General features: G+C 38.6%; 1 protein-coding gene and 1 pseudogene across 2 annotated transcripts in view; both read right to left on the reverse strand.

The window, feature by feature from the left end:
* The window catches only part of DGKK (diacylglycerol kinase kappa), a gene marked incomplete at both ends in the record, with an annotated part of 164,171 nt that overhangs the window by 135,618 nt on the left and 1,153 nt on the right, over positions 1–27,400 (reverse strand). The gene's annotated exons all lie outside the window — the stretch shown is intronic.
* LOC308336973 (large ribosomal subunit protein eL32-like) lies at positions 8,681–27,067 on the reverse strand (annotated as a pseudogene). Its single transcript has 2 exons — positions 26,960–27,067; positions 8,681–9,107 (listed from the first exon to the last, which is right to left on the reverse strand). The product of its transcript is annotated as a large ribosomal subunit protein eL32-like (transcript).

The raw sequence follows: 27,400 nt of genomic DNA on the forward strand, positions 1-27,400 counted from the left end.
ACTGATTATTACAAAATCCTAAACAAACTACACTATGAAATTTGTCAATTACAGTTTAACAGTGGGCTGTAAAACTCTGGTTTCAGCTGTGTTCTGGTACCTCCCATTTTCACCATCACATTCTTATGCCAGAGAATTAATATCTTTTTACATTATAAGCTGCACTTTTTAAAATACATCATGTTATGTTTTGGCACAAAAAGATGGGAAATGATTTTTTAATATACAATAATTATTTTTGATACATAAAATTAAAAAAATAAGTATGTCCTACATAGAAAACAAAATATACAGCAACCAAAAAATGTTACTCTTGGTTTTTTTTTTAAAGATTTTATTTATTTATTTGACAGACAGAGAAATCACAAGTAGGCAGAGAGGCAGGCTGAGAGAGAGGAGGAAACAGACTTCCCGCTGAGCAGAGAGCCCGATGTGGGGCTCGATCCCAGGACCCTGGGATCATTACCTGAGCCGAATGCAGAGGCTTTAACCCACTGAGCCACCCAGGAGCCCCTACTCTTGGTTTTTTTAGACATTTAAAAAGTGTTTTGAAATAATTATAAATTCAAAGGAAGGTTGCAAGAAATGTACAAGGAGGTCCTGTGCACCCTTCACCCACCCTCCCCCAAGTTACCAGCATGCGTAACTATAGTACAATATGAAAAGCAGGAAACTGACATTGGTACAATCCATAGAACTTACACATAAACTCAATGTGTGTGTGTGTGTCTGTGCAATTTTATCACAGGTGTAGCTTTGAGTAAACATCATGACAATCAAGATATTGGACTGTACCATCACTACAAGATTTTTCTCATGCTACTCCTTTATAGCCACACTACTGCCTCTGCCCCTCCCATCCCTAACCACTGGCATCCACCAATCTGTTCTGTTTCTGTAATTTATTATTTCACAATTGTTATATGAAGGGAATTATTCAGGATGTATCCTTTTGAGATTAGCTTTTTACATTCAGAATAACTTCCTTGAGGTTCATCAAAGTTATACTGCTGAGTAGTATTCCATGGTATGCATGTACCATGATTTATTTAACCATTCAACAATTGAAGGACATCTGGGTAGTTTACAGTGTTTGGATATTATGACTAAAACATCTATGAACATAGCAGCAATGTCCACAATAGTCAAAATGTGGAAAGAACCAAGATGCCCTTCAACAGACGAATGGAAAAAGAAGGTGTGGCCCATATACACAATGGAATATTACTCAGCCATCAGAAAGGATGAATACCCAACTTTTGCATCAACAAAGATGAGACTGGAGGAGATTATGCTAAGTGAAATAAATCAAACAGAGAAAGTCAATTATCATATGGTTTCACTCATTTGTGGAACATAAGGAATAGTAAGGAGGACATTAGGAGAAGGGAAAAATGAAAGGGGAGAAATCGGATAGGGAGACAAACCATGAGAGACTATGGACTCTGGGAAACAAAAACTGAGGGTTTTAGAAGGGGGGATGCGTGAGCCTGGTGAGGGGTATTAAGGAGGGCTTAATTACATGGAGCACTGAGTGTTATACTCAAACAATGAATCATGGAACACTACCTCAAAAACTAATGATGTACTGTATGGTGACTAACATAACACAATTAAAAAAAAAACTTCTATGAATATATGTGTACACATTTCTACCTGAAAATAAATTTTTACTTCTCTGGAATCTGTGTCCAAGAGTTCAATTGCTGGGCTGTATGGCAAATCTGTTTTTAGTTTGAAAGGAAACTTCCAAACTATTTTTCAGATTGTCTGTACCATTTTACATTCAAACTATTTTTTTGGAGTGCCTGTACCATTTTACATTCCCATCAATAATATATGAGTGATCTAGTGTCTTTATATCCTCTCTAGCATTTGGTGGTGTCACTATTTTTTAATTTTAGCCATTCTAATAGACATGTAGTAACATCTAATTGTGGTTTTAATTTACATTTTCCTAATGGCTAATGATATTGAACATTTTTTCATGTACTTATTTGCTATCTGTATATTCTCTTGGATGAAATATCTGTTTTTTACCCATTTTCTAATTAGATTTTTTGGTTTTTAAATACTTAGATTTTAGAGTCTTTATATGTTATAGAAATAAGCCCTTTGTTGGAAATGTGATTTGAAAATATTTTCTCCCAGTCTATAATTTCCCTTTTTATCCTCCTAATAAAGTCACAGAGCAAAAGTTTTACATTTTAATGAGGTCTGGTTTATCAACTTTTATTTTTATGAATCATGTTTTTGGTACCATATTATTATATGCATATTATATAACACCTTTGGAGAAACATTGCCCACAAAGTTCTTTCTGCTATCTTCCATGCCTTTGGAAGCTTTTATATGTGTGCACACGCACATGCACTGACTGGCCTAACTAGAAGAATTTTAACTTATTTTAACTTATTGCTTGTGCATAATTACTAAAGTATATGTACTACTATGGAATCTATAGAAATACAGCTCCTAATGCTGAGTATAATGCTACAAAATATATTATCTAGGAGAGTTTATTTATTATCTCTGATGTGAACAGGGGGAAAATAGCTCATAAAGTTACAATTCCTCTTTAAATTATACTACCTCTATTTAGAAAAACTAAATAGAGAACCATGACTCGCATATATATATATATATATATATACACATATAATGTATATATAATGTAATGTTATATAAATCTGTGAAATTTATACCTTGAAAATTATGTGGTCATACACAGGGAAAAAGTCTAAAATCTGAAATTCTTTGGCACCTAGGGGAAACAGTATATAGTTTTACAGAAATTGAGATTTGAGACCAATGTACAACAAATGCTTGACATACCTACTTTAGTAAGATAACATGAATAAAATTCAGTAAAATGGAACTCACAGCAGAACACAGTTTTAGATGTTCCATATGAGGACAACCAGAGTCCATTAGTTTATATTGCCAACCACTGACTTGTCATTATCTGCCCTTAAAACTTAACCTGGCTTGGGGTGCCTGGGTGGCTCAGTGGGTTAAAGCCTCTGCCTTCAGCTTGGGTCATGATCCCAGTGTCCTGGGATGGAGCCCCTCATCGGGCTTTCTGCTCAGCGGGGAGCCTGCTTCCTCCTCTCTCTCTCTGCCTGCCTCTCTGCCTACTTGTAATCTCTGTCTGTCAAATAAAATAAATAAAATCTTAAAAAAAAAAAAACAACTTAACCCGGCTTGAGATAGAGCTAGATCTCTGATACTTTGCCTTAGTTTGTACCACTATTTGACCAATTCTTGTTATTTGCCAATAACACTTTGAGACAAGGGAAAACAGAGTCTAAGTGACTTGCCTGGCTCTCCATGGTAAATTCTCTCAGAGTCAGGACTGAGGGGGCAGTAACCCAACTTTTTTGTATTCTTTTTGGAAATCCTTCAGGACATAAATGCTGCTTTTTTCCCCAAAGGAGTCACTTAAAGGTGATCAAAAAAATAACTTAAGTACTGAACAAACCACCTCAACTCCAGTCTACCCCTAGATAAACATGGTAGAAAGTTTATTTGGAACCCTTAAGCAAAAACATCAGCAAAGATCCTTTGACCCTTGGTTAAATGCAAAACAAATAGATCTGCAGCCACCGGGACAACTCAAATGCAAGAGCTATTTGTGTGGCATTTGCAAACATTGAAAGAGAAATTAGGCTTCTGGCAGGGGCTATATCCTTATTTGTTGTTCTTTTTAACCTTTTACCAAACCTCCTTTCTTTTCTTCTCTTTTATCATCACATCCCCAGTACCTCCATCTTGCAGGCTCTAGCCCAAATACCTTTCTCTAGATCCCAAATGTCTAATCTGAAATTGGGCTATTTGATCTTCTGAGAACTTCCCAATGAGTTCTGATTTGATTAGTCCTTTTTGTAATCATTTTGGTCTGCTTAGGGACATCTGGGGGTAGGAAGTGTTTTCTAAATAAATTGTCCTATTAATTCTCCTGAGAATGCTCCTCATAGGACTTGACTAAAAAGCCCAATGCCAGACTCCTACACAGAAACACTTAACTCCCACTGGTAGGAAGAGAAACATATATCAGCAGGGGCAAATCCATATGAATGTGCATAAGTATACAGTGAGCCACAAATGGACACAATACACAGAGGGGATGAAGTAGGGAATGGTGAGCTTCCACATAGATTCTCCTTTTCTTCTTATGGTCTGTAAAGTCTGTATAACTATCAAGGGCTCATAATTAACACTGGATGACCAGCATCCCTTAATAGTGATGACTCAAAGATCAGGCACCTACTATGATGAGTCACTGTGAAAGGTGTCCCAACAGTGAACAAAACTGTATTCCAACAAAAGCTAAGGGCCCCATCCTGCTCCCTGACCTGGAATTCCCCTTGTAGGATTCCCTAGGAATAATGGTCTTCATTGCCCCAGTGGGACTGCAGGGAACTGTGAAGTTGGGAGGAAGGGGGAGGTGCCTCTGTATTCACACCTTGGCAAAATAATTGTCAGGATATTAGAATTAACTGAGTGGTATCTTTAACAATAGTGAGTCTTAGGTCTTTTTCTTCTAGAGCAGGGGCAGGGTGAGGTGAAGTTCATTGCTGTCAGCCTATAACCTCAACAAGCTGCTAACAGTAGCTTGGTTTCTCAATAAAAATATCAACTTCAGGGCACCTGGGTGGCTCAGTCATTAAGTGGCTGCCTTTGGCTCAGGTCATGATCCCAGGGTCCTGCGATCAAGCCCTGCATCAGGCTCCCTGCTCTGCAGGAAACCTGCTTCTCCCTCTCCCACTCCCCCTGCGTGTATTCCCTCTCTCACTGTCAAATAAATAAATAAAATCTTTCAAAAATCAACTTCCTTCTTAAAGTCACCACTACACTGCTATTGCTGAGCAGGAAGTCCAAGCTCTGGAGTGTGACTAGCATGCTAACACATGATGACACCAAAACCCAAGTACCCCTCAGGATGGCAGTCCAGGTAATCATCAGAAGGGAGACAGGAAATAACAGCATCTCAGATTTACCCACTTAGAGCTTCCTCTCTTCCCACTTTCTCTTTCTTTAAGCAGAAGCAAAGAAAGGTCTGCCCCAAAGTAATGAACCCCCCCCACATGACTCACCAATAATCATCCCACAAAGGAAGTGTCTGCTGTGGTGGAAACCTCAATTAAAACAGTTAAAGACAGAGTTCAATAGCAGTTGGACTAGAAGACACTGAGGAGAGAGAAGGCTGACTACTACTTAGTTTGCTTTTCTCCCTCCACCTCTGAGTTAAAAAGAAGCCACATGCAGAGAACAGATATCCTCTGCCTCTGAGCAAAGAATGCAATTGGTCATGCACATATTCTGGCTACCAGGCTCCCTATAAAGAAAATCCAATAAATACTCTGGTCTTAAGATCTGACCTGACTCACAACCACCCTAGTGCTACCATTTATGCTATTGGTATGATGCCTGCCCTTGCTCAGACACATGTAGAGCATAGAATGATTCAACAGATCCTACAGCGAGTTAAAGCTTTCATGCCTGACTTCTCAGCTATACTATACTTTTCCCATAAAACTCCCTCTGGCAATCAGGAGTCAGTTTCTAGGGTTGACTTTAGCCTAGAAAGAATGATTAGGTTTATGTGGTTTTTTTTTTTTCTTCCTCTACTCCCTAAATCATAGAAAATGTGTATATGGACTTCTGATTTTTGGAGCATATTGTCCTTCATGCTGGAATGTAGTACAGGTGCAAGTGATGATGAGTCGTGTATATACATGGTTGTCAATAATTAGTGTTGGAAAACTCTCTAAACACAAACCCTATGCTTGAGGCCAGCCTTATCCACTGAGTATCTACCTCATGCCAGGTGTTTTGTATACATTTGCAACTAAGATAAGATTTTGCTCAATATGTAAAAAGATACTCTGCTTCTGAGAGCTCCTGACTAGGAGCATACTCTCATGTTCTAGAAATCCAAGGCCAAGTCATGCTATGTTTCAGTGTGTTTTGGAAGTTTCTCTTTGTCTATTCTCTAGGTTTCTGATGACCACACCTCATTGTATACTGGCTGTTGAGTTTCCAGCTTTAATTTATAATCTACATAGTGCCAACACAGGTTAAGTGGAGGTATGATGGAAACTCAGATGTTGCTACCCTGACTTTTTGATACTGCCCACCTTGTTCCACTCACTGGTGAGCTTTAAGTGGCAGATTTCCACTGACTGTCATCTATGCACAGAACTTGATCCAGTTGCAGGATGACACATAAACTGGATTAGCTTTACTCTTCCCAGAAGTGCAATGCTGCCTCTGTACTGCCATTTATAATAATTTGCCTGTCCTCTGAGGTGTGTGCTTAGCAAACACAACCACTTAACCGCAGCAGTATCTAAATGAATTTCCCTGAAATTCAAAGGTTATTTTTAAACTACTGAGTTTAGGAATTTCCCAGAGGACAAGAGACATGCTTCACTATGAACCTCCTTCATGAAATCTCAAGATGACTTGGCACTATAAATTAAATACCCAAATCTGTTTTCATTTCATCTAATGATGGAGAGTTGGTTATACATGATGTCACCCATTATGAGGAGCCTTAGGATCTTAGAGACCTTCTCAAAGCAGCCAAACTCAATGTCAGAGCTCAAGTCTCTTAATAGTAACAAATGTTGTAACATCAGTGCATAAACAGAACAGACTTATTCCCTCCACATCGTCTCATGGATAGAAATCCATGTATCAGACATGTGCCTGAGGCAGAGATTGTGTCTGCCATGTTTGCTATGCTATAACATCAAATTACAAGGCAATACCAGGAAAATACAGTCGTCAGTATTCTTTGGTAGCAGCTTCAGAACAGTTTTTATCGAAAGGGGTGAGGGAAAGGCAACACAAAAAATCATTTTCTTCTCTTTCTTTTTTTAAAATTTTCCTTTGTTACCCAACTTTTGTAGCAACATGGACAGGACTGGAAGAGATTATGCTGAGTGAAATAAGTCAAACAGAGAGAGTCAAGTATCATATGGTTTCACTTATTTGTGGACCATAACAAATAATATAGAGGACAAGGGGAGATGGAGAGGAGAAGGGAGTTGAGGGAAATTGGAAGGGGAGGTGAACCATGAGAGACTACAGACTCTGAAAAACAACCTGAGGGTTTTGAAGGGGCGGGGGGTGGGAGGTTGGGGGAACCAGGTGGTGGGTATTAGGGAGGGCACAGATTGCATGGAGCACTGGGTGTGGTGAAAAAACAATGAATACTGTTATGCTGAAAGTAAAAAATAAAAAAAAAATTTCCTTTGTGTCCAGGTGAAAAAAATGATAAAGGGAGCTTTGAGATCTAATCATATTTCTCTAGTCCTCCACCTAAAGGGAAAAATCCTATGTAGATATTGAATTAGTAGTTCTACTATCTGCTTAAAACATCTCCCTGGGAGAGCCTCCAAATGAAAAGCGCCTCTTTCAGGGCTTAAGTTTCTGCAGCAACTTCTTCAAAAGTTGGAATAAAGTCAACACTAGACTGTAAGTTCTCATTCTTTGATCATGAAAGTTCATCAACCTTGATGACTGAAGGAAGATCACTCAAGTGTTATCAACATTCTTGCTCGAGGCAAGCATAAATTAAATTGGTGCCAATTCTGTGCACCCTGGAGAGTGAAAAAAAAATATATATATATATATGTATCTGCAGGCTGCCTGCAGAGACAGACTGCTGCAGTTGTATCATTTTTGCCCTGCAGCTTTTTGGGGGTTCTTTTCTCCTCCTTCACTCACACATAAAATTGCTTTTGAATTAAAATTTCTGCTTTTCTGGGGGCTCCTGGGTGGCTCAGTGGGTTAAAGCCTCTGCTTTCGGCTTGGGTCATGATCCCAGGATCCTGGGATCGAGCCCCACATCAGGCTCTCTGCTCTGTGGAGAGCCTGCTTCCTCCTCTCTCTCCCTGCCTGGCTCTCTTGCCTACTTGTAATCTGTCTGTCAAATAAATAAATAAAATCTTAAAAATAAATAAATAAAAAAATTAAAAAAATTTTCTGCTTTTCTGGGGAAAAATGTCCTGAGAGATATGGATAGTCAGGTATCAGGAGGGATTGAAATCATTATTAACTAAAAACTTAGGAAATTCTGTAAGTAATTAATATTAATGAAATCATGGCAAGAGGAGCGAACTTAAGAAGTCAGAGGGGGCACATACAACAAGCTCAAAAATACTTGTTGACTGGAGGAAAAAAATGTTGTGACAGTATATGGTGATAGATGTTAACTAGACTTATTGTGGTGATCATTTTGCAATATATACAAATATGGAATCATTATGTTGTACACCTGAGACTAACGTAATGTTATACATCAATTATATCAATAAAAATTTTTAAAGCAAAATACTTGTTGACTTGAATTGCAAGACTCTATCTTGACATACCCCTCTAACCAGAAGAAGAGAACATCAGTAAGTAAAGGGAGTATATGACTCTGATGTTAAGATATATTATTAAGAAGCAATGGTAGCCACCCTTGTTCTTCTCAGTTTGCTTTGCATGGCGCACTCATCCTTTTAAAAAGAGAAGGGAAGCAGAGGCAGTGATCAAATATATACATTATACACACACACACAGTACTTGCTTGAAGAAAATCAGTGTCTTTCACATGGTAGCAGCTACCTTTTAAAAAATAGATTTGTGGTTTTATTAACACAAACACAACATGCACATAAGCTGTCTATTCATTTTCTTCACTGCGCAGCCTGGCATTGGGATTGGTGATGCTGATGGACAAGTGGGCTGCTATTTCTACAGTGGCTTGGTGGTTCTTGGAGGAGACATTGTGAGAAGCCTGGGTGCAGTAAGATTTGCTGCACATCAGCAGCACCTAAGGTAGACTAGGAACTTCCGGAAGCCACTGGGCAGTGTGTGCTCTGCTTTCCTGTTGCTTCTGTAACCAATGTTGGGCATCAAGGTCTGGCCCTTGAATCTTCTCTGCACCCTACTGTCAGTGCTTCTGGGTTTCCACCAATTATGGTTAATTTTGACATATTGGTCTGAATGGTGCTGGATGAACTTCTTGGTTCTTTTTTTTAACAATCTTGAGCTTCACAAGTGTTCTGAGGGTGGCTATGATACCAAGTAGGAGATGGCTGCCACCTCTGCTGGCAGGGGCAAGGAAAACTATGGTTACCATTTTTTAAAAAAGATTTTATTTATTTATTTGACACAGATAGAGAGAGACAATGAGAGAGGGAATACAAGCAGGGGGAGTGGGAGAGGGAGAAGCAGGGAGCCCAATGCGGGGCTCCATCCCAGGACCCTGGGATCACAACCTGAGCCAAAGGCAGATGCTCAATGACTGAGCCACCTAGACGCCCCTACTGTTACCATTATTTAAAGAACCAACTAGGTGCCAGGTACTGAACTAAACTCTTGATATGCCATTGATCCTTAGAACAACACTACAAGGTAGGAATTATTAGTCTCATGTGTAAAATGAGAACAATAAGACTCAGAGAGGTGAGCGAGGGTCCTTGCCCAAGGTCACAGAGATAAGAAATGACAGAGCTGGGATTTCAACTCAAATGTGTCTGACTTTGAAGCCCTCTATATTATACTGCAATTTCCATGGTTAATCTCACACCATCCTCTCTGCAGGTAGAAGCAGATCTTAATAACTCCATTTTATACACAGGGACATTAAGGCATGGGACAGAGAAATATTGTATTAGAGTCTAAGATATTTTCCCTTCCACATAATCCAGCCTTCAAAGGGAGGAAATGAAATTAGAGAATTACCCTGCTTCACTGGTCTTCTACTATAGAAAAATCTCCACCCACGGATATCAGTCTTAGTGACTTATGACCCTGCAGGAGGTGGGATGCAAGATGATCCCACTAGCAGTGGCAAGACCACATTGTGGTGGAGGTGAAAGTGGAACACAGACCTGAGCTGTGCCTATTAGAAACAGTAGTAGGCAGGCAGAAATCTGTGCTTTAACCCTGTCTCCATATACCTGTTTTTAACAAAATAATTCCACCTTGTATTGATGTCACAGTCATTTTGAAGCTGTATAAAGAGGTTTAAGGAACTTATAAGGCTTTGAAATACTTTTGAGCCTAGAATTTTAAAGTGTTTCCCAGATATTCTATAATGGGAAATATGCTTATTTACAAATGGATAAATAAAAAGTGAGAGGTTAAAGGATTTACCTCAAATCACAAAGGCATGCTAGGAATAGAATCAACCTCTTAAATCTCAATTCTGGGGCCGAATGACTAGACTGATGTGTTTTTAATCTCTTAAGAATTACAGAACATTTTGAGAATTCTGACCTCAGGAAGTCCCCAATTATTTACATAATGAATCATCATTATATGCATCTAAAGCATTTTTCAGCATTAAAAAAAAATTACAACCACCCAAAAACCTTGTCTTATCTTAAGCTTGTGGACTTGGTTGGCTTTAACGAAGGTAATTAGTCCTGAAATGAAGACAGGTGGCCCCCATTTTCCCACTTTGTTTAGAGGAATCTAGATAATTTCTGGGCTCAAAAGGGCTCCTTTGAAAACCTTGTACTAACTGGCCTGCATGCATTAGGGACTGGTTTTGGAGTCAGGAGACTTGGGCTTGAATCTTGACTCCAATTCTTAATTCAAGTGTCCTTTAGCTTCAGTTTTCTCATCTGCACAATGGGGATAAAGTCAATATCACACACAGGATTGGGGTGAGGATCTAAAGACATAGGATATGGGAAATGTGGAAGTATTTTAGAAAATTGTGGAGTATAATTCAAAAATCAAATGGTAGTCTAGAAAGATCACTGCTTTTTATGGCTATAACATGAGTGATTGGGCAAGGTCTCTGACAGCTCAGTCTGAAATTTTAGTATTATAAGCATGCAGAGAAAGTTAATTAGGAATAGTGTTCCTCACACGCGCAACAATACCTTCTAAAGGCACACCAAACGTGAATATACAGTAGCAAAACTGAGACTAGAAGATGCTTTAAATACCAAAGATTGAATGTAGATATCGCTTACTATAGAAACAGACCCTGTATGAAATCCATAGGTGAATAATTTATCTTCTCAGATTAGGGTATCTCTGAACATCAGGCAGGAGCCTATACTCTCATGTTAGAGAAAGATGGTATGTAGAAGTGGGTAGTCCAGAAATGAAACAAAAGCAGCTTGGACCCTTGGATGTCACCAAGAAAGAATCCAGACAGAGTTTGAGAAAAAGGTGAGTTGCAAAGTAGAAAGAAAATTAGAAATTATTAATCTCTCATGCTTCTCACTTAATGATTTCCCTTCCTCCTTACTCACCACCCCCCAAATCAGTTGTTCTATCCCCATTTTCTCCCAGTTCTACATTTCTATCTGTATCCCTGAAGATCTACATCCTCTGGCTTCCAAAACACGGTATTTTCTCACCTTAGTTCCTTTGCTCACACTCTTTTGTTTGCCCTTCTTATCACTCCTTCTGGTACTTCCCCCCAAGTAAGAAAAACTCTGGAATATACTTTAATTCATCTCTGAACCCAAGTCTACCCCATTCTGCCAGGGTCCAATCACTTCTTATCTCCTTTGAACTCAGAGTTTCTTTTGTATTAAAATGAGTATCATTTTTCTCCTTGGGATTGCAGTTATTTGTATACTTGGTCTTATTTCCTTGGCTTGGCTATAATTTCCTTCAGGTAAATTACAGTTATCAGCACAGTGCCTGACACAAAATAGGTATTCAATAAATGATTTTAGATGAATGAGTGATCATCATCACTTGCAATAATCAGGCCACCATCATCTCTCACCTGGATTTTTATAACAGCCTAATCTCCCTGCCTCCTATCTTGTTCTCTTCCAATCTATCCTTCTTACTGTCACAATATATATCTTAGAAAAATTTCTTTCATTATGTTACTCTCCTATTCAAAAACCTTAAATAATGTCCTGCTATACAGAATAGAGTCCAAATCCCTCTGATTTTCTCTAAAAGCTCTTTGATATCAGTTGAATAGAGTCCTGGCTGCTTCCAAGTCTCTGTATGTTGCTCCCAGATCTAAACTCAATTGATCTCACCTCCATCAGGAAGCCTTCCCAAACTAATTCATCCTTTATTGCTCCTCTTTTATATTTCTATAGCATTATTTTCTGTACTACACATGCTGAAATATAATAATATCTTTCCTTGTACCGTTACGTACAGGTCTCCAGTATACATGTTTTGTTTCCCAAATAAAATCGCAGACTTCATATCTACCTTTGTTTTTTTCACACCAACTGGCAAAGAGCTAGGGACCTACTAAGACTTCAGCTCACACTTTCAAACATTTATCAGTTTCTTCTCTGATTGTTCTGTCTGGAATTCCATGTGTTTCCTCCACTGTCTGGAGTGATTTTAAGTGGCTTATTATTTACCTCGCTGCCAAAAGACAAAGGTCACCTGGTAAAATAGTTTTCTTTAAGAAAGTCCCTATCTCCTCTCAACATATTCAGAGAAAATCTTATAATACCTTAAGATGTCTTAGTTTACTGTCTTTGGAGATCTTTTAGTATCATTATACATATAAGACTGCTTTGCGGTTCTTGTTATTTCAAGTTATTAAGTGCGTACTATGTGCAAAGAGCTTTAAAATAGAATCTTTGATGTAGAGGACAATATTTTCTTCTTATTATGTTAACATAAGAAAAATGTTCTCATGCTTTTCCCTTAATAATTAGGTAACTATTAACCTTTCTTAATGGTTTCCCCAAACACAGTATATTCTGAGGCTTACAAATAAAGACTTGGGTAATGGGAGAAGAGCTACTTGCATTCAGTCTGAGAACAACACATTAACAATATTTTCTGTCCTTTCAATACCATTCAGAGGGTTTTCATCAACAAAATAGCCAAAGGAGAGGATAGAGAAGTTATTTTAAAAAATTATTCAGGATCAACACTTTAAAAGAAAATATTCCTTTTTTAAAAAGTACACATTCTCTTATCTCTCCCTTCTCTTCCAAAACTTTAATTTCTACATCAGTATTTTTTTCCCTCTGTGTATTTTCTCAAACAGAATTTGTTCTTATTGTTTCTCTTCCATTATCTGATTCTATTAATTTCATTTCATTGTTTTCAATCCAGGGGCAGGGCAACAGTCCTCCAGTCCTCTAACCCTTAAGTTCTTGCCTTTCTATAATCACTGTCTTGAGCACAGGCCTCACCAACACCTCAAACTCAAATTTTCCAAAACTAAACTCATAATCTTCCTCTAGCTACTACCTAAGTCTGCTCTTGTCCTGATCTCTATAATTCTAACAATGCCCGACTCATAAGTTCAAAGTTGTCTTCTACTCATCTTGCCCATCATCCACACCCAATCAGTTACAAACAAAATCCTGTTAGCATCTCTTCCATTTCTTCCCATCCTGATTGTCTTAGGTCCTCAACATCTCTTGCCTAGACTGATGTCCCATCCCTTAGAGTCGTCCTATCTAACCCATCCTATATATTGATAGAGTTTTCTTAAATCCAAACCTAGTCATGTTACTCTCAATCAAAAACTTTTCACAATTCTCCACTGTTTAAGGAATCGATCACATATTCCTTCACCTGGTATTCAAGGTCCTCTGCATTTTAGCTCCCACCTGGCTTCTCCAGCCTTTCCTCCTGATGCACTAAAACTTTCTACCATATCTAGTCTTTGTGGGATTATCAGAGAGCATTGTCCTTTCCACCTCTTCCATCTTTATGCTTAGGATACTCCCTCTGCCTTTTCTCTCCTTTTTCATGTTTGCCTATCAAAGTCCTACTTAATTTTCAGACACAGTTCAGATCTAACCACCTTCAAACAATCTTCCAAGATGAAATGGGTTCCTTTATCTACTTAGCGCAGTTCTTTGTCACTAGTAAGCCCTTAGAAAGGTATGTTGAATTGAACTCACAAGAGCATGCAAACTTTGGGGAACTCATGGCCTGTAGGAGTGAGACATAATGAAAATATATTAAATAGGAAAACTGAGCAAGAGGTTAGTACCAAAGCAAGCAACCAGGACCTCCTCTTTTATATGCTTTATGTCCAGCTAAGTTGTGTGTGTGTATACCTACTTATCAGGCTGTTCAGCTATTGAAGTATATATACTTAGTTCCTGGAATAAATGTACCAGTATGCATCTGTGGATGTATGCCTGACTATGCCTGTGCCCCTGAAAATTCCTTTTTCAAGCAGTTGTAGGTTTCTGTCTTAAAATGATGCTCAGGTTAATTGTGTTATGGAATAAAATAGGTACTTTCGGAAATCAGTTCTGAGCATATGGTTTATAAGCTTTGAGAGAGTTGTTAAGGGGGACATTGTATTTAAATGCAAAGAATTAGTAGCAGGATCAGCCCACAACACACCATTGGGCACATCAGGAAAAGGCACCATTTGCTAAAGGTATTTTCCTTCCATTTGTCAGGAAATTGTCATAATATACCAATTTTGTTAGCACAAGGCACTTGACTGCCATCTGCAGGAAAATTGTTAGAAGAAATATATATATATATATATATATATATATATATATATATATATATATATGGTGGCTTACTTTATGAAAAGTGGCCCCTTAGACATGGCAGGCTTATATAGTATACAAACTGTAAAACTTTATGTGGTGATCTTTCCCAGCTGAAAAGACAGAAGTTGTTTATCTTATTTTAGGGAAAAGTTGCTCCTTCTAATTGGAAACAAGATGGCTTTTAAGAGTTTCCTGTGTCTAAGTAGAGACTCCATATTCTCTTTCCTGATCAAACCATTTTCAAGATCAGTGTGCTAATCTGATCAGAGGCATTGGCAAAACAAGTTAAAGCTTTTCCTGTAATTAGTAAAAAGCTATTTTGGATAAAACTTGTAATGTCAAAATTTTATGAGGTAGTTTAGCCACAATTTATTGAATGGCAGACAGCATGTTAGGTCCTAAGGACCTTATCCTTACAGCCCTAATGGGATACAGAAGCTGATAATCTCAGTATATTTGGCAACTGAGAAGCAGAAGTTTGTGTAGGATGCTATGGCAGCCTACAGGTAGGGTGCCTAGCCGGGATGTGATAGCAGTGAAGACTTGCTGAAGGAGACTGCTAAGCTGTGGTGAGTCAACAGCACATTATTGGCTTCATTTAAGAGACATAAAAGATAAGCCACAGAAAGATTAAGCAATTTACCCCATATTGTACAGCTATGTAGAGTGGAATTGTGACTAGAACCAACGTGAAGCAATTCCCAATCTGAGAAAGAGTCCAAACTATTGAACCAGTTACTGTTTGGATTTTTTTGAGAAATTGTATTGGAAATACTATTTTATTTGAGAAATCCCATACTTATGTGCCTCTCAGACACATGCATTGTGATATTAGAAAAATGCAGGCACACCAAAATAACCGAAGCCTCAGCCTTCTAGGACAGTTAATTAACACCTATACCACAATCCTGGCAACCTTTAGTTTCTCATTTTGTGGTCGCTGCAGCTTGCAACAGGAAGATGTATCGCATAAAAATGAGGTATCAGCTCAACTTCCTTGGATACTAACTTTAAGAGGCCTGAGTCATTCAGGCCCAAAGTCCTTCAAGCACCAAAGGCAGCAAACAAAAGTACTGCTAGTTAAATATGTAATTGGGGTTTATTATAACTAGAATGTATTTGTTTAAAGTCTCATTCACTACTGCATTGAACTGGTATTGTCTTGTTTTTATTTGAGCTTAATTGTCCTGTTCTATATGTGTTTAATTTTGTAGGATACTTCATATCCTTCCTGGATGCAGGCAGAGCACAAATTTTAAATGAATAATAACAATAGATTAAATTTATGTAGAATTGGCTCTTTAATGTGCTGCATATACACTTTGTAGTACAATAGGACCCCTTACAAAATCAATGTGTATGGTACATTTATGCCCATTTTATAGGACTTGGAACAATTTTGCTGGTTTACATTATTACAGAAGCTTACAGTTATACATTAGCTTTCACTACATGTTTTTAGTTATACCTACCATTTACTTGGTATAGTGTCCTTGGTCAAGAACACAATCCCCCATAATATATATATTCCTATAAACAAAGGCAATGCACATCATGACAATCCATTTTATGAGGCCTGTTGTAACACATTCCTGGGGTGTGGGGCGGGGGAGGAACTCTCCAGAATGGCTATGTTTCCAGGAGACTATTATGAATTTTTGGAATATTTTAGGCCAAATTTTAAGCTCTGACTTGCTTCTTTTTCCTATTCAATGTGTTCCTATATCACCAGTACCCTTGCTAAGCAGCCAGTAATAAACAGAGAGTGCAAACTTGCTTTCCTCTTAGATTCAAATAAACAATTAGAAATGTACATCAGTTATAAACCCATTTTAGTAAAGAAAAGACCTAATGAAATATTTCTTATATTTATATTAAATATTAGGCTCTCATTTAAGATTTTATTGAGAAAATATTAAAAAGTTTCTACTGTTAAAAAGGTTTTAGGGGTGCCTGGGTGGCTCAGTGGGTTAAAGCCTCTGCCTTTGGCTCAGGTCATGATCTCAGGGTCGTGGGATCAAGCCCACATGGGGCTCTCTGCTCAGCAGGGAGCCTGCTTCCCTTCCTCTCTCTCTGCCTGCCTCTCTGCCTACTTGTGATCTCTGTCTGTCAAATGAATAAATAAAAATCTTTAAAAAAAGGTTTTAAACATATTAGGTTAGCTGATTCCCAAAGGCCCTTTTCAGGACATTTCATGGGTGTACAACACTGAGGACAAAAGGTTTCACTGGATTCCCATCAACTTCTTACTTTTGCTATAGAAAAAGTCCGTGATATGAAATAGAAAAAAATATAGAGAAAGCAGACAGCCACTTACAAAAGAGCAAAGAAGACCAAAGCAATAGAAAAAGGACACTAGATAATATAATTCTTTTCTTCCACTTTTAGCTTTAGTAGTTTAATTTGGAATTTGGCATACAAAGAATTTGAAAGTTTTTAATTATATGCCCCATCAACCAATCCTCTGCTTTAGCCATGTTATTTTACTAGTCAACAGCCCTCCAATGGTTGTATGTCATCAGTTGGATGATATATACAATTTTATTGGTTGCCTTCAAAGTTTTAATAGGACTTTGCCGGTTCACTTAATTTTCCACATTATTTCAATCTCTATTCTATCATTCTATTGGCGTGGCCATTTTTTTTCTAACTCCATATACTATACAAAGGCCTCACTCTTCTGTCTGTAGGCCTTGGCCTCACATGCCCAATTCAGGGATAACCTCGTTTCTACCTGATAATGTCACTGTTTAATTTAATTCTGATTTTCTCTGGGTTTGAGGAGAATATATTGGGAATAATATATCCCACTTACCTCAAACAACTTTATATTTTTCCCCTAAATTTCTTATATCAAAGTGCATTTGCTATCAGGCAGTCCTTCATATCTGAATCTAATCCACCTCTAAAAATTTGTTGGATAGTGAGAAAATTTTTTCCATTATTCTACATTGGAAAAGTAATCATGCATTCCCATTTCATCTTAAAGACCCCAACCAATTTCCTCAAATATCAGTAAAATACTCTAAAATACCCATGTAGCAATCCTCCAAATATGTATCATATTGTAAAGCATTTTATATACAATTACATAATTATTGAACACTTTATGAGCTAATTAACAGATATGCTTATGTGTCATTCACAATGATACCTTACTATACTGGATGCAAAACAAACAAACAAACAAATAAAAACCCAACAAACAAACAAACAAAGTAGGTTTTCAAGCTGCCTGGGAATGTTTGTTTCTCCACCATTAGAGATGAAATGGAGGAACTCCTAAAAAAATTTAGTGCGATGAGGGATGATGCAAAGGCAAATTAAGGTTTTTCCAGGCATTTCTAGAAAGACAACTCACTAGGGAAAAGCAATATACTAAGAAAGCCATGAAGTGAGCCACAAATGGGTGCTTTGATTTCACATGAAAAAAAAAAAAAGCAAATACTGGAGATCTAGTCACCAAGTTGAATAAATTAAAGAAAAATAGACCAGGACAATGCCAAAATTATCATTTTAATTTAGTTAGTCTTAACAGTCAAGCAGAGTAAGGTGAGGGTGTGAGAAAGGGACAGCAATATCCAAATTCTGAATAAGAGAAAAGTTATGTTCTACTCAAGCCTGGCAGGAGGGAAACTGTCATAGTAAGCATTAATTGAGGTTAGTGAGAAGGGCACAAACTTGTTAATTTTCTGAAATCAATAATCTTGTTCTGTAGTCTCATTTACTTTCCTCTTTGCTGTTTACGCATAGCTGTTTTAGTAACGCTACATCACCTTTATCATTTATACTGCAAGGGACACGTGTGGTGATGTGAATAAACCATGAAATAGTATGTTCAAGGAACATAATAAATGCACTTATTGAGGGAACAATTAACAATCAAGGTAAGAAGGGACTACTGTTAGAGGTGGGGTTCAGAGGATCCTGCTGTAATGCTGGAGCAAGCTTCGCAGAGTTAAGAGTGAAGTGAGAGTGGGGGACTCAGTTGACAGAGCCCAGGTTAATCAAAAACTTGCCTGGTTTCAAGTGTCTCCACTTATAGCCAATAAGATTAACAACTTCGGTTTTACTCAGCAGGTACCTTTCATTTCCTGCCTCACACTGCAAAATCCCGGAAGAGAACAGGTAGAGACATTAGCTACAGGAGAATGCAAATGAATGAACATCCAGGATTCTGGAAGTTCTTAGTTGAGCTCTGTAAGCAGCGTTTCTATCCTCCTCCCACTCCTGGAGGCAGAGGCAAGCTCGTTCCCCAAACCCACTGCCTCTAGTTTTAGAAGAATTCTGCAAAGCTCTGGATTGGAGCATCACACTTATCTCTAAGAATCTCCCAGTATCATGTGCCTTGCCCTGTGCTAGGAGGAAAACAAGGGGGTGGGAATTGCCGTCCTTAGGGTCTGAAATCTCTTTTACAATCTCTTTAAAGAAAAAAGCTTAAACAGCCTTTAAACAGCAAATGCTTGTAATGTTTTGGAAGATGAAAATCTCCAAGTGCTACAAGACGAGGAAGAAGACTCTGATCTTCTCAATACCACATTACACTTGCCTTTTAAATTGCTACTTCAACCTCAGTTGGATTGTATACAGTTTATTAACTCTCTCAATTTTCTACCACATTTGGTTAATGAAAAGTGAATGAATATTCTATCTCCTTATAATTGCTGATAATGTCCTCAAACAAAAGTATTTCCCTTCTGGGTAGGAGGAACCCTAATGAGCATGGTTGGTAACTGTGTGTTAAAGAGACAAAACCATTAGTACATTTTTGCATATGGTTAAAAGTGACCCAACAGAGTCTTAGAAATTTAAATGTAGATTTTCCTTTTGGGAATTTAACAGTGGGAAAAGGGTGGATTTTACTCAGGTCTCCTGCTTCAAGTCCAAATCGAGAGAAAGTTAGTTGAACAAATGAAATCTGGATGTCTAAGAAAGTGCACATAGTAAATGTGAGATCAAACTGCCAATTGTATATGTGACAATGTATATTCTCATTGCTTTACATTTCAAATACATCTCTGAACTGTTAGGTTTCCAGCATATATTCATCAATCAGATCACACAGGCAGACATTTGATTAGATAGACTTTAAGCTAAAATTGACATTTGTTTCCTAAATACAATGTAGAACAACACACATGATTTAATAATTAAGTAGGGGAGGTAATGGGTAAGAGGAGGCTGAGACACAATTGTACATTCCTTTAAAGCCTTAACTGTAGATTATAAGTGTATATAAGCATCTTTTCTGAGAAAATAAATGGAAAAAAACAACAAAATATTCATTATCTCTTGATACTCAATCTTGAGTGGGGTTGCTACATAATTTTTATTTACTTTTTGGAAGCAGTTTTGATTTCCTACTTTCTCTGTATGTATTAAAATACATATCCTTTATTTTATTACATTAAATTTTTATTTAAGAGGAGGTATGCTGAGAGAATTATTTAAATGAATGCATCAGCAAAACATCTAGTAAAACAAATCCTTGCCCCCTGTATATCTGTTTTGGTAATTGGGTGTCTCATTTGCCAGTTTGTTTAAAGAAAGTCTCATCTCTGTGATTTTGCCCACCATGGAATCTTCAGTGCTAAGCACATAGGATATAAACAGGTACTCAACTTAATTTTTAAATAAGTAAATGAACTAAAAACTTTGGAAAACATTAATTGAGTCTTAGTCTCTGCTTATAAATCTGACTTGCAAATTTTATGTATTTGTGAAAATCAAGCCCTTTATAACTCTAGAGAACAGACATTTAAGTGAGCACATGATTAGACAACCACCTTGAGAAACCCATTACTGAATTGGCTAAGGGTCCTTCTCTGCTAGGTAGGTGTGTGTCTAATTTGGAAGTTAATAGAGCGTCATTGCTTTAGAGTTTATCATCAACTCTTGAGTTTCTATAGTGCTAGAGGGGAACAATGAGGCAGCTAATCCCCCAAATCATTTCTGTTTGAGTTGGAAATGCAGAATATCATTTTTTCCCAGAAGGTTTGTTTTCCTAATTTTGTTTTCCATGGGCAAGATTTGCCTTACCGGAGTGCACAGCCTGACTGACTGATGGGGAAGGTAACCAGAAATGGGCTGGAGTTGGAGCAGAGGGAAATCAGCCTGGGATTAAACATTTACTACCCTTCAGCCTCAGGTTCTGAATTTAAGGTTCATTGGCACAGTTCTAGAAAGATATTGCCTTTTCTTTGTATTACACTTCCTAGGAAGTCTTTAGTATGGGGTAGGTGTAGAGAGCACTTTTTCTTAAAAGACAGGCTTTTCTCTCCCCTCTTTTTTTAAAAAAATCTCTTTAGGGGAATAAAGTTTAAAGATGTTGGTGAGATTGTGGCCAACTTGCTTTAGGTTAGGAGAATTTCTTTTCCTTTTACCATTCTTTTCTGGTTTTGTTTTCCTCGAGGATGTGAAGAAGAATAAGGTAGATTGATTTCCGTGAAATTGAAGGCATCTCTTATGATGGAAGGACTTTTCTTTTAAAAAAAATGGGGAAAAAGATTCCTTGCTTTTGGTGGGGTTGTGGGAGCATAACTCCTTAAGTTTGGAGGATTTCCATTCAGAAAAAGATTAGGTTTTGTATGGTAAAACTATAAGGGCCCCAGGTTTTAGTGAGGTTGGGGGCCCTCCTGGTGGGGTGGGGGATTTCTTTTCTTTCATGTTTTTTAAAATAAATAATTAACTTGGAAGTAATAAGATTGAGAGCATCTTTCTGTAAAAGAATTTCTTTTTCCTTTATTTCATTAAAAAAATACTTGAAGGCTGGAGGATAAATAAGGCCCTAGTGTTTGGGTGAGATTGGGGACATCTCTCCTTAAAGAAGTTTTAGGAAGAGATTTTGTGGGGGATTTTTTTTCCTCCTTTTTGTGAGAGGTAGAGTGGCTTTATCATCAGGAATAATATGCATTATCATCAATAAAGTACTGGCATACCTTCCCTGAGAAGAATGTCTTTCTTTTAAAAATTGTCCCTTAATTTATTTTCTTCTGCCTCTCCTTCCTTCCTTCCTTCCCTTCCTCTCTACCCTCTTCATTTCCTCACCCCTTCTCCCTCCCCTTCCAACTCCTTTCCCTCACCTCTTAGCTCTCTCCCTTCCTTTTTGTTGTTTGGTGAAAAATATTCAGGGACTTTGGTGAGTTTGGGGCATCTTCATTCCCTAAAAAGGAGGTTTCTCTTTGAAAATATCCTTTTCATTTTTTTCCCTTCTTTCTCCCTAATCCTAAATGTATATTCTTGTTTTGAGTAAAAAGGGGCTCTGTTGAGGCTGGAGACATCTTGGTTTTGTTTCTGTTTCTCTCTTTTTCTATTTATGCTTCCAATTTTTAAATTTCCTACATTAGGAATCAAGCTTTGGAGTTTGAATAAATTCAGATCATCTCCCAGTAGAAGGATTTCCTTTTATTTTTTCTCCTTTACAGAATCTGCATTTGGTTTTGCTGTATCTTGACAGAAAATTTCATGTGTCTGTGAGGCTGGAGCACTTTTCTTTAAGAGGATTTTGTTTTCATTTCATTGATATTATCTCCTCCACCAGTAAACGTGCCTTCCCATTATTGATTTTCTTTTAAATCTTAAAAAAATGCATTTTGAAAATAAGGTTCATGTGCTTTGGTAAGGATGGGGCATCTCCCCTTGGCAGTGGAGGGATTTATTTCTTTTGTTTCTCTTTTCCTCCTTTTCTGGGAATTAAAATTCAGGGTGTTTGGTAAGATCAGGGATCCTATCCTTTAATATTTCTTTCTTTTTGGTAAAATCATTTGTGTTTTTCTGGGATGGAAGAATTAGTAAGTTTCATGGACTTTGGTGATTTTGAAAGTATCTGCCCATACAAAGATGTCCTTTTTGTTTTTTTTTTCCCAAAGAGAAAAAATTGGGGGTGTGTGAATAAAGGCTATTTTCCTTCGTGAGGTTGGTGGCCGTGATCTCTTTCTTTTACTTATTTTTAAAACTTTGGATATAATTTACATATCACAAAATTCACTGTTTTCAAGTGTACAAAGTCAGTGTTTTTTAGCATATTCACAGGGTTGTGCAACCATTACCACTATCTAATTTCAGAACATTTTTGTTATCTTCCAAAGAAACCCTGTACCCTTTAGCCATCACCCACATTTCCCCCTTTCCTTTCCCCCAAGCCCCAGAGTACCACTAATCTACTTTCAGTCTCTAAGGATTTGCCTATTTTGGACATTTCCTGTAATTGAAGAAATAACCTTAGGGAGATTTGGTGAGATTCCCCTTTGGGAGATTTCTTTTTGCCACCATATTTTTTGCAAGAGATTGGGCATGAGCAGTGGGTGCAAATAAAGTTTATAAATTTTGTGAATTTTTTATGATTAGAAATACTGTTTACCTTGAGGTGATTTCTCTCTTTTCCTCTTTAATTTTTCTCTTGGGGACATAAGTTTTATGGGTTTTGATGAGGGTGAAGAACATCTCCCTTTAGAATTTCTTTTTTTCTTAAAATAATTTTAAGGGGAGGGATAAGTTTCATTATCTGGGGCCACTGTTCCTTTCTTTTTTTTTTTAACTTGTAAATTTGTTTTTCTATTTTGAGAATAAGGTTTATTTGCTTTGGTGAGGGTGGGGCATCTCCCTTTAGGAATGGATGATTTCTTTTTTTAACCCTTAAAATTATTTTTTTCCACTGAGGGAATTACGGTCAGCAGTCTTTGGAAAGGTTGGGCACCCTGTCTGTGGCAGAATTTCTATTTATTTTCCTTCCAAAAAATTTCTTCTTTGGGAGTAATAAGTTTCCGGGTCTTGTGCCTCTGCCTCTTATCCTTCCTTCTCAGACTCCTGTTCTAGGATGGCCCTCAGCGGGAGCATTAGACTGGGAACAGCAATGGCTGCTTTAAAAAAAATCCAGGCGAGGGAATGTCAGCTTAAAGATTGTTCTTAGAAGACTCTTAATCTCACAAAACAAACTAAAGGTTGCTGGGGGGTGGGGGGGAAGGGATAGGGTGGCTGGGTTATGGACATTGAGGAGGATATGTGCTATGGTGAGTGCTGTGAAATTGTAAGACTGATGATTCACAGACCAGTACCCCTGAAGTTAAAAATACGTTATATGTTAATTTAAAAAGATTGTTCTTAGACAAATGAGGATCCTGTGTATCAAAGAAAGCCCTATGTTGGATATTTTTTTAAATCCACACTAGATAAATTAATAGTTACATCCTATTAGGCGTCAAGTTTTATTTTTGACTTCTCCTACCCTGCTGCCTTTGTCAGGGGAATAAGAGTTAATAATGCAGAGAAAAGCATTCTACAAACTGTAGAGCCCCATACTAGCAGAAAGGATTATATAATCCTTATTATAATATCCCTGAATGGTTTCCTGGTCTCTATGGATTTTTCCCTTTTCCTTGGAAGCACTTTGGACAATGGATCAGCCTTTGATTTTGGGATGTGGTTGTACAGAAGCCCCAGTCAGAGATTTTAATAAACACCTAAGAATTATATTCTTAGAAAAGAAAGACAACTGACCAAATATCTCATTATCTTTTCTAGAACACACTGCCGCAAATGTTGAGGAGCTCTCAATATACACCAAACAAATCAGATGGTTTCATCAAAACCTGGCAAAGAGTGGGGGAGAGAACCTAAGAGGAAAGAAATTAATTTCATCCTGACCTTCAACAGGTTAAACATTCAATTCTACAATCCCAAAGTTGTTTATAGTCACTGCAGATATTTTGTTCACTTAGGAAAAAAATCTATTACCCCTGAAACCAACAACATCATCATTAGTCTACTGCTGCTGGGGACTGCAGGGGATAAGGATACTTTCCAAACCATTTTTTAAATTGTTGGTAATTTGCTTCTTAATTATGTTTCTAACACCCATTTTGAAAAGGGAAAGATTGACTGCATTTCCTTAAGGGCTATATATTTCAGGCTATTTAAGTCAGCATTTACTTCTCACTCTGAAATCATTGAGAATGCATTTTTATTCATTCACAGTAGCAGTCTCTAGCTCGTTGTCCTTGTCATTGCTGGAAATGGAATTGCTAGGTTTAAAGCTTCAGCGAATGTTTACTGAGCAAAAACAGGGAGGGCTGAATTGTATTGGGCACTGAGAGGGAGAGACAGTATCTACCTTTGAGAAGCTCAGAACTAAGTAAAACGGTAAAGTATTCAGGCAAGAATTACCAGATAACATATAAACAAATGCTTGCTACCTTGCAAGAAAGTGTGTGCAAAAAATACCAGAAAATTGCTTTGTTATGGTTTGGGGTGTAACAGTAAATGGCAATGGATCTCTTATCATACACATACCCATCCCAGAAATAAAGGCCACAAAAGTGTATTTCTTTTCAGATTTTTCATCAATCACCTGTATAGTGTGATCATAATTTCATAGCTAGTCAAACCCAATTGATAAAAACATGAACTATCTTTCTTCAACTATAGGTGAGGCAAGGGAAACAAATACAGTATACTTCATGTAAGCCCCACGCCCCCCCAAGCAAGTCATAGCATAGTTAAAGAACCAATTCACACATCCTCACTTACACTTGCTGCGACCAGGTGGGAGACCATGGCTCATTTCCTGGAAATCAAAACATTTTAGAAAGAAAGGGAATAGACAGTTTTGGTTCACAAGATTGTGTTATCCTGGTATCTATTTGGAAAGACAATATGAGCCCCCTTTTCTCAGTCTCCATCTTCATGACTGGCATCGTTTCTGAAACCTGAATAGAGAGCAGACTACATACTGGAAGATGTTGAATTTTTTTTTTTTTAACCGAAATACCAATCAGCAAAAATTATCTGGGAGAAACCTGCAGTCACATTCAAACACTTCGTTTTATTCATTTGTCCTTTGATGAAATGAGTAGTTTCAGGCTAGTTTCATGCTACTGGCACTGACTGTGCCTTGCCATGTAGGATTTCATTGTATGATAAAAGCTGTATTTTGTTACAATCTCTGAGACTGTGTGTGTGTGTGTGTGTGTGTGTGTGTGTGTGTGTTTCCCCAAGCTTGCCTCAAGGAGGCAGTGTCTGAGAACAAGGCTTTCCCTGCTAAGATGGCAACCTATTTGCCTTGAATGTTAAGATGCGAGTCAGCTGGCTGTGCGTGCTGTTTGCCTGAGGGGGATGCAGCAGAGAACGGTCCTATCACTGAAGATCAGATGTTCCCATGGGCACCACAGAGCAACTGCATAGCAACACCTAGGGTGTTGAAGCTGGGTTTGGCGCCTAACAATCTGAGCATTTACCCAGATCCTTTGCATCGTTTGAAATCATCTAGAGCCACTGATGGGTTCATTTTCTTGGCCCTTTTAGTGGATGGTCAGGGTTCTTAACCCCATTTTAGAAGACAAATGTCTGAACAAATGACTAACTATACCAAGGGCAAAGTCAAACCTTGGGGGGTCCTGGTCCCCTGCCAGGGCTGACAAATGCCCATGGGTCAGCTGGCCAGCCTGTCTGAGAGGGCACTCCGTAGAGGAAACTAACCTGATTCCCCTTACTTTGATCCTCCTTAGCTGTCTGCAACAGGCATTTTCCTGTTGAGCTTGTGGGACATGCTTTCACACTGTCACAGAGTTCATCCCTGGAGTTTCTGGCCTCTAGTCAGTCTTCCAGGGGTCGAAGAGTCCATATATTTGCTGGATATCCTGGTAATTAAGTCCCCAGGTGTCAGTTTCTGAGCCATGTTCCCAAATCTCACTTAAGAAGGCCATAGCTCAGGTCGTCCCTGCTGGTCTCCCTCCCACCTGCTTCATTGCAAACTCTTCCAAAAAGACCAGACCACATCCCAGGTTAGGGTGATCTCCAGTGTCTAGCTGCAGGGTCCTTTCCTTTCCTGAGATCATTGCAGGGAAAGGCTGCTGCGGGGAGGGGGAGATCCACCCCCTGGTGAAAACTCAGTTGTTGGGTTGAAAACAGCCACCACAACCTGTCTTAGTCTCCTACAGTCCTATTTTATTTATTTTTTAAACCTCTACACTTTTTTTTCCCTGTGAAACTTTTCGCTTTAGGCTTCCTCTTGTTCAGTCATTTATCATTGCAGTTATTTTGCAAATTCAAGCCTCCCTACTCATAACTCAGGAAGCAACCAGCGCTTCCATTTCCATTTCGCGATGCCAAGTTCTGCCCCTTTCCCCTACATTCTACAAGTGTGCGGTCTGCAGCAGAAGGATTCCAGAGCCCTGTCCCTATGTCCCGCTAGGCAGCAGGATGGACAGGTATTGGTGTGGTGTGCTGTTTGTTTGTTTCTGTGTTTTGTTTCGTTTTTGTTTTTTTTTTTTTCCCTGCAGGGGAAGCTGAATCAAGGTGTATCTATGCATTATCATTGTATTCACAGTCACATGGAACGAAGTTTATAGGGGGAAAGGAAGAGTAGGGGGAGTACAGAGAAAGCAAGAAAGGCAAACAGACTCCTGCTGAAGAGCCAACGGGGTTTCAGGGGGTCCAAGGCAAATACAGAAAACCTCCTTCCTCCCTCCTCCCACCCTCCCGCCCCCGGGCGGGTGCTCGAGGATCCTCCACTTGTCTTCTCCAGGCAAACCGCAACGTTTAGGAAGGCATCTCTGAAGACTGGAAGAGATGAGGATTTCCATTCACACGCTCTCAAATACCAACTCCTATTTTGGTGTCTCTAAACCGGGACTCCTGTACCATTCCAACTGGCCCCGGTGAGGGATGCCAGTCTCCCGCTCTTAACGCGGTCCCTCATCATATCACAGTGTTTGCACCTACCTGCGGGGAAATCCTGCAGACAGATGGAATGGTGGCCTCGACACACGCATGCTCTCCCTCTCCTCCCCAACGAACCCTGCCCTTCCCCTGCAGTGCGCGTGGGCGCCGCCCATCCCCTCATCCCCACCCGGAGTACCCGCTCCCAGCAGCAGATCAGCAGTCAGAGGCGCCAGGAACCTCCTCGGAGCGCCGCC

This window comes from Martes martes (genome assembly GCF_963455335.1).
Source record: "Martes martes genome assembly, chromosome: X".
Taxonomy (NCBI): Eukaryota; Metazoa; Chordata; class Mammalia; order Carnivora; family Mustelidae; genus Martes; species Martes martes.